This window comes from Bos grunniens, chromosome 29 (assembly GCF_055505025.1).
Source record: "Bos grunniens cultivar Pamir isolate PY7600 chromosome 29, Bosgru_T2T1.0, whole genome shotgun sequence".
NCBI lineage: Eukaryota > Metazoa > Chordata > Mammalia > Artiodactyla > Bovidae > Bos > Bos grunniens.
The window spans coordinates 18152897-18161352 of record NC_141193.1 but is presented as its reverse complement, the minus strand read 5'-3'; the positions used below and the strand labels follow the sequence as shown (position 1 = coordinate 18161352).

At 43.4% G+C, this 8456-nt stretch overlaps 1 long non-coding RNA gene across 2 annotated transcripts; it reads right to left on the bottom strand.

The window, feature by feature from the left end:
- Positions 1 to 220: 220 nt before the first annotated feature.
- Positions 221 to 4377, bottom strand: LOC147342205 (uncharacterized). 2 transcript variants are annotated; one of them, XR_015157546.1, is made up of 3 exons: positions 4075 to 4377; positions 3378 to 3556; positions 221 to 430 (listed from the first exon to the last, which is right to left on the bottom strand). It is a non-coding gene; the product is annotated as an uncharacterized LOC147342205 (long non-coding RNA). The 2 variants fall into 2 exon arrangements; XR_015157547.1 differs by lacking the exon at positions 221 to 430 and adding an exon at positions 2832 to 3211.
- Positions 4378 to 8456: the final 4079 nt, after the last annotated feature.

The following is an 8456-nucleotide window of genomic DNA, read 5'->3' as shown; positions in this document are numbered from 1 at the left end:
TGGGGAGTTTCTGTTTCAGTATCCTATCATTTTGCCTTTTCATACTGTTCATGGGGGTCTCAAGGCAAGAATACTGAAGTGGTTTGCCATTCCCTTCTCCAGTGGACCACATTCTGTCAGATCTCTCCACCATGACCCGTCCATCTTGGGTTGCCCCATGGGCATGGCTTAGTTTCATTGAGTTAGAAAAGGCTGTGGTCCTAGTGTGATTAGATTGACTAGTTTTCTGTGAGAATGGTTTCAGTGTGTCTGCCCTATGATGCCCTCTTACAACACCTATCGTCTTACTTGGGTTTTTCTTACCTTGGGCGTGGGGTATCTCTTCACGGCTGCTCCAGCAAAGCGCAGCCAATGCTCCTTACCTTGGACGAAGGGTATCTCCTCACCGCTGGCCTTCCTGACCTTCACGTTGAAAAGATGGTCAGCATCACTAATTATTAGAAAGACAAATTAGACAAAGACAAAATCAAATGAGTCCAATAGGCTAAGCACTCACATTGGTCAGATGGCCATCTCAAAACATCTTGAAGAATAAATTCAAGGACTTCCCTGGTGCAGTGATTAAGAATATGCCTGCAAATGCAAGAGTCACAGATTCGATCCCTGGTCTGGGAAGATTCCACATCCATGGGACAACCAAGCCCATGTGCCACAACTATGGAGCCCTCGAAGCACAGCTACAAGCCCTCGCAGCAGAACCACTGAAGCCTGGCACTCGGGAGCCTACGTTCTGCAGCCAGAAGCCACCGCAATGAGAAGCCTGCACAGTGAACCTAGTGAGCAGCCTCCGCTCGCCGCAGATAAAGCCTGGCACTCGAGAGCCTGCGTTGTGCAGCCAGAAGCCACCGCAATGAGAAGCCTGCACAGTGAACCTAGAGAGCAGCCTCCACTCGCCGCAGATAAAGCCTGCACTCAGCAAGCAAGACCCAGTGCAACCGAAGATAAATTAATAAATAATATTATTTAAAAAGAATAAATGTGGAGACGAGGAGAACCCTCCTGCACTGTTGGGCACAATCCACATATGAACATCCAGCAGGGAGAACAGTATGGGAGGTTCATTTTAGAATTACCATAGAAATACTTTAGGACTCAGCAATCCCACACCTGGGCGTCAACCTGAAGACAATCAAATATTTAAAAGACACAGGAACCACTGCGGTCTCAGCCCCACAAGGTACAAAGCCAAGTCTGAGAAGCAAGCTAACTGTAGAAATCACAGTTGATACACAGTGGGGTACATGTACACAATGCATTATTTCTCAACCGAAGTAGGAAATACTGCCAAGTCCAGCTGCAGGAAAGACGCTTGCGATGATCATTCCAAGGGAAGTAAGGGGGACAGGGACAGACACGTGTCATATGATATCACTTCTAGGTGTAATCGAAAAACGGATACAAATGAACTTCATTACAAAGGAGAAACAGATTCACAGACTTAGAAAAGAAACTTACAGTTACCAAAAAAGAAATGTGGAGGGTGTGCAGGGAGTAAATAGCTGGTTCAGAACAATAATACACCTTATGAACACCTTATACACCTTAGAACAGGAGCTGCTGCTGTTGTTTAGTCACTCAGTCCTGTCTGACTCTCTGCAACCCCATGGACTGTAGCCGCTCAGGCTCCTCTGTCCATGGGATTTCCCAGGCAAGACTATTAGAGTGGGGTGCCATTTCCTACTCCAGGGGATCCTCCCGACCCAAGGGTTGAACCTGCATCTCCTGCTAGTCTCCTGCATTGCAGGCATATTTTTACCACTGGGAAAAGGGAAGCCATAAAACAGATGCTGAAGGGCTCCTAATAGTCACATGTCCAACAGGGCTTTAAATGACACCTGCCCTCAAGAAATGTCCAAGGGGAAATCATCGCAAAAGAATTTCAAACATGGCCAAGTTTCAAGAAGCCAGTTTCAAGAGGTAAATTGTACTCACAAGGTATAAAATAATAAAAGCACATGGAAAGATACTCCATCAATAATTATCAAATCAGTGCCAATCAAAACTCCAATAAGGTATCACTTCACACTGGTCACAATGGCCATCATCAAAAAGACCTACAAAGACTAAGTACCGCAGAGGATGTACAGAAGAGGGAATCCTCCTCCAATCTTGGTGGGAACGCAAATGGTGAAGCCACTATGGAAAACAGCACAGAGGTTCCTTGAAACACTAAACACAGAGGTAACATGATCCTGCAATCCCATTCCTCTGCTTAGGTCCAGAGGAAGTCATCATTCAAAATGGCACATGCACCTTGATTTTCAGGGCATCACTATTTACAATAGTCAAGACACAGAATCCACCGAAACATCCACTGACAGAAAAACGAAGACGTGGTACAGCTGTACCCTGGAATACTACTCAGCCATAGAACAGAAAATAATCACGTTGGCAGCATCATGGATGAACCCCAAAATTACCATTCTGTATGAGGTAAGTTAAATACCCTAAGATATCACATACAGATGGAATCTATTAATTAATACCAATAAACTAATGTACAAGAAAGAAAGAGACTCACAGCCTGAGAAAACCAGATTATGATTATATTATCAAAAGAAAGTCTGAAGGGAGGGATGAATTAAGAGTTTGGGATGAAAATATACACACTAATACATATCAAGTTGACAACGAAAAAGGGACTAGAACTGAATCGAATAGAACAGGGAACTCTCCCGAACAAACAGAAAAAAAAGCAGAAGACTGGATCTATATCTTTGCATAACTGAATCAAATTCATGCACGCCTAAAACTAAACATCAGAAATCAAACTTTACTCCAATGTGAAATAACAATCTAATTACAAATTAAATTATGTGGGCTCGGTCTAGGGGAAGCCAGACAGCGGTGACCCCTGTGAACTGGATCTGTGATGTGCTGTGATATCAACATGACCCACGCGAAGCTGCCTGACCTCATGTGAACCTGACAAGATGAAGAGAAGGAAAGGGACCACAGGTCAATTGCGGCAACACCCTCAGTCCAGAGGATGGGAATCTCAAAGGGGACGAGACACGCTGCAGGTAAAGAGCAGACGGGGGTCTCCAGGTACAGGATCCTGACGCATGCGGGTGGGGTGAACTCAAACAATCCCCAGGACTGAACCGGGTATGCACGTCCTCAGTCTCCAAGGCGACACCTCCTCCCCAGTCCCTGCACCTGGGGCCCCGCGACCCTCGGTTAGGACACCAGGTCTCTGCTGGTTGGACCCCTAAGGCAGAAACGAGGGGGTTCCTGTAACCTCCTGGGACGGTAGAAAGAAGGGTAGGGTCAGTCTCCTCTCCCCACACTTTTCGAGAGAAGTCCTCCCCTTTCCCTTTGGTTCTGTGTGGTAGTAACTGTTTTTATAGCTGTCATGATCATGTTGAGCACACTACCTTGGTTTTGGAAGGCTCGGTCCTTTCTCGTGCCACTGAAATGCTGAGAAAACACACCAGATGCAGGGCAGGAAGACGAGAGGCAGGTCTGGCGTCTTCTGAGCAGGGGTGGTCAGCCGGAAGGAGATAACGACAGCAACCTCACCTGATCCCATTGGCTTTTTCCTGATCCACGTGCCCTGCAATCAACTCACCAAGTAAACCTGCCCCCTGTCCCACCACGCTCATGCTGGTAAATGGAGTAATTACCAGGTAGCCCACCTGAGGCGTCTCCAGGAGGCCCAGGGAGGGGGAGCCTCGCAGAGGTGAAGAGGCACACAGGCACATATAAAGTAAATACCATGAAGTATTCATTCCTAAACAACGGGAGCTCTCACGTGTTCTTCCCTTTCAGCTTTGTGTGTGGGGTCTCCCTGCACACGATCCTGACCATGCAGAGGGGGTGAGACTCACACAGTCCCCAGACCCCCACCTGAGGTCACACGTCCCCTCAGTCAGGACACCATGGCTGTGGTCAGTGGGCCCCCAGTGTGTAAACCAGCCAGGTCCCTGGAGCCTCCTGGGACCCAAGAAAGAAGTGAAGGGTCCTCTCCTCTCCCCACAATGGTCCCTGAGAAGTCAGGCCCCTCCTGTCTTCACTTGGTTCTGTGTGATCTTTTGCTGGTTTGAAAGCTCGTGCTAGAGTTGAACACACTACCTTGGTTCTGGCGGGCTCTGTCTTTCCTGTCCTGCTGAGATGATGAGGAAACAGGAGAGCTGGGCTGAAGGACGGGGAGCAGCCCTGTTCTCTTCTGAGGAGAGTCGACCGGAAGGAGATCACAGCGGCAACTCACCTGCTGCCCATTCACTTCTTGCCCGATCCCTGGAATCAGCTCAGCAGGTGAACCTGCCTCCCTACTCAACCTGAATGTGCTGGAAAATTGGAATGATTACCAGGTAGCCCACCTGAGGCGCCTCCATGCCCCAGGGAGGGGGAAGCAGGCAGGGGGAGAGACTCAAAGCCCACTGCAGCCCCGACCCCGGGAGGGCCACGGAACCCCCTCAGAGAAGAGCAAGTTGCCCAGAGCAGCCACGTCAGCTCCAGACCCCAGACATCTGAGCGCTGACATTCAGACGCAGGCCAGGAGTTTTCCAGGACAGAGGCAGGCCAGGTCCTACCCAGGTCTCCAGTACAAGCGCACAGAACAGGGTCAGGTCTAAATGTTCTCATTGTAGAAAGCACATGGTCACATCTAAACATAATCAGCAGTAGACAGGACTTTTTTTGTTCAATCACTCTATTTTCATATATGAAGTAAAGGAAATTTTATCATTTTCATATATGAAATATGCACCACTATTTTCATATATGAAATATAGAAAATTCTCCCATTTCCATATATGAAATGTGCTACTCTTTCATATATGAAATATAGAAAATTGTACCATTTTAATGTATGAAATACGGACTTCAGTTTTCATATATGAAATATAAAAGGTTCAACCACTTTCATATATGAAATATGCTACTCTCATTTCATATATAAAATACAGAAAATTTTACCACTTCACAACAAACTGTGGGAAATTCTTAAAGAGATGGGAATATCAGACCACTTTACCTGCCTCCTGAGAAATCTGTATGCAGGTCGGGAAGCAACAGTTAGAACTGGACATGGAGAACAACAGACCAGTTCCAAGTCGAGCAAGGAGTCGTCAAGGCTGTATATTGTCACCCTGCTTATTTAACTTATATGCAGAGTACATCATGCGAAATGCTGGGCTGGACGAAGCACAAGCTGAAATCAAGATTGCCGGGAGAAATATCAATAACCTCAGATATGCTGATGACACCACCCTTATGGCAGAAAGTGAAGGGGAACTGAAGAGCCTCTTGATGAAAGTGAAAGAGGAGGGTGAAAAAGTTGGTTTAAAACTCAACATTCAGAAAACTAAGATCATGGCATCTGGTCCCATCACTTCATGGCAAATAGATGGGGAAACAATGGAAACAGTGAGAGACTTTATTTTGGGGGGCTCCAAAATCACTGCAGATGGTGACTGTAGCCATGAAATTAAAAGATGCTTGCTCCTTAGTAGAAAGCTATGACCAACCTAGATGGCATATTAAAAAGCAGAGACATTACTTTGCCAACAAAGGTCCACCTAGTCAAAGCTATGGTTTTCCAGTAGTCATGTGTGGATGTGGGAGTTGGATTAAAAAGAAAGCTGAGTGCCAAAGAATTGATGCTTTTGAACTGTAGTGTTGGAGAAGACTCTTGAGTGTCCCTTGGACTGCAAGGAGATCCAACCAGTCCATCCTAAAGGAAATCAGTCCTGAATATTCGTTGGAAGGACCGATGCTGAAACTGAAACTCCAAAACTTTGGTCACCTGATGCGAAGAACTGACTCATTTGAAAAGATCCTGATGCTGGGAAAGATTGAAGGCAGAGGAGAAGGGGGCCACAGAGGATGAGATGGTTGGATGTCACCTACTCGATGGACATAAGTTTGAATGAGCTCCCGGAGTTGGTGATGGACAGGGAAGCCGGGTGTACTGCAGTCCATGGAGTCACAAAGAGTCAGATGTGACTGAGCGACTGCACTGAACTGATATATGAAATAAGGACCTCAGTTTTCATGTATGAAATACAGAAAATCTACCACTTTCATATATAAAATATGGACCTCAATTTTCATATATGAAATATAGAAAATTCCCTTTTCAGAGATGAAATATGCACATATAGAAAGTATTAATATAACGCCATTTTCAGCAACATGAACTTAGAGATGATCCCACTAAGTGAAGTAAGTCAGAAAGACAATGACAAATAGTATATGATTTGATATGTATGTGGAATCAAATATATGATGCAAATGAATTTATCTATGAAACAGAAACGGACTCACTGGTATAGAGAACCAATGGTTGCCAGTGTGGAGAGGGAGGTGGGAGGAGCAAGACAGGGGTAGGAAAAGAAGAGATACATACCATTATCTGTAAAATAAATAAGCTGCAAGGATATAGTGTATGACAGAGAGAAATATAGCCATTATTTTGTGATACCTTTAAATAGAGTTTATTTCATAAAAATATTGAATCACTATGTTGTACTCCCAAAACAAATATAGGAATGTAAATCAACTGTGCTGCTGCTGCTGCTAAGTCGCTTCAGTCGTGACCGACTCTGTGCGACCCCATAGACGGCAGCCCACCAGGCTCCCCTGTCCCTGGGATTCTCCAGGCAAGAACACTGGAGTGGGTTGCCATTTCCTTCTCCAGTGCATGAAAGTGAAAAGTGAAAGTGAAGTTGCTCAGTCGTGTCCTACTCTTCGCGACCCCATGGACTGACTTCAGTTTAAAAATATAGTTGATGTCCAAGAGATCTTCTCAACCCAGGGATCAAACCCAGGTCTCCTACATTGCAGGCAGATTCTTTACCAGTTGAGCCATAAGGGAAGCCCTGATGGTTAGCTACAGACACAAAAAATAATCAATAAAAAGGTAAAATAAAACAGAAAACTTCAAAAATAGAAGATTCCATCAAGAAATTACTTTCAATGAGATTTAAAATAATCAAAGTAGTTTTACTCTTAAATAAATTTGTTTCACAAAGAAATAGTCAAGTCAAGCCAGTTAACTACAGAATAAATATTTTTTTGAAAGTGAAGTTGCTTTTGTCAACGTTCTCTGACAAAACACTTTAACATTATTTTTGATGGCTACATATTGATTTCAGTTCACAATGCCCTAAAATGGAAGTCACTTAGCAATCTTCTAGTTTCAAATTAAGACTTTTGTATGAATTAAGATGTAAGACAGTATACTTGAGTTAGAAGAGTTATTTTAAGTCTTTAAAAGCGTTACTCAAAAGGCACAATGATTCTCATTATGGTCCATAGACTGGTATTTGCAAATCTACTAAACGAGACGCTCTGGAACTGCAATCTGACAATTTGAGTTAATAGTCCTCCAGATGCTTCTGAAGTACCGAAGCACACGGCAGTTTGAGAGCTATGGCCTCAGAAGTCCCGGTGAAACACATTTTACCAAGCCCACGTAGTAAAAACTTATTGTTATAAGTTATGGTAAAATTTTGATTATTTTGTATAAAGAACAATAGCAAAGGAGTTCACTCTACAAATGTATATACCTTTTCATATATGAAATGTCTATTTTCACATATGAAATATAGAAATGTCTATTTTCATATATGAAATATGCACCAATATTTTAATATGTGAAATATAGAAACTTCTATTTCCATTAATGAAATATGCACTTACATATTCATAAGCAAAGTATGGAAAATTCTATGTTCATATGTGAAATATGCACTGATATTTTAATATGTGAAGAGAGTCCTATTTTTATATATGAAATATGCATGATTTTCAAATGTGATTTCTAGAAGTTTCCATTTTCATATATGAAATATGCACTGATATTTTCTTATATGAAATATAGAAAAGATTGAAATGCCATTTTCAGCAACATGAACCTAGAGATTATCATACTGAGTGAAGTCACAAAGATAAATACCATGTGATATCACTTATATGTTGAATCTAAAATATGACACAAGAGAACTTACCTATGCAACAGAAACAGACTCACTGATATAGAGAACCAATGGTTACCAGTGGGGAGAGGGAGGCTGGAGGGACAAGACAGAAGTAAGGGTTGAGAGATACAAACCACCATGTGTAAAGTGAATAAGCTACAAGGATACAGTGTACAGCACAGGGAAATATAACCTTGATTTTATAGTACCTTGCTGGAGAGGGTGTGAAGAAAAGGGACCCTCTTACACTGTTGGTGGGAATGCAAACTAGTACAGCCGCTATGGAGAGCAGTGTGGAGATTCCTTAAAAACCTGGAAATAGAACTGCCTTATGTCCCAGCAGTCCCACTACTGGGCATACACACCAAGGAAACCAGAATTGAAAGAGACACGTGTACCCCAGTGTTCATCGCAGCACTGTTTATAATAGCCCAGACATGGAAGCAGCCTAGATGTCCATCAGCAGATGAATGGATAAGAAAGCTGTGGTACATATACACAATGGAGTATTACTCAGCCATTAAAAAGAAT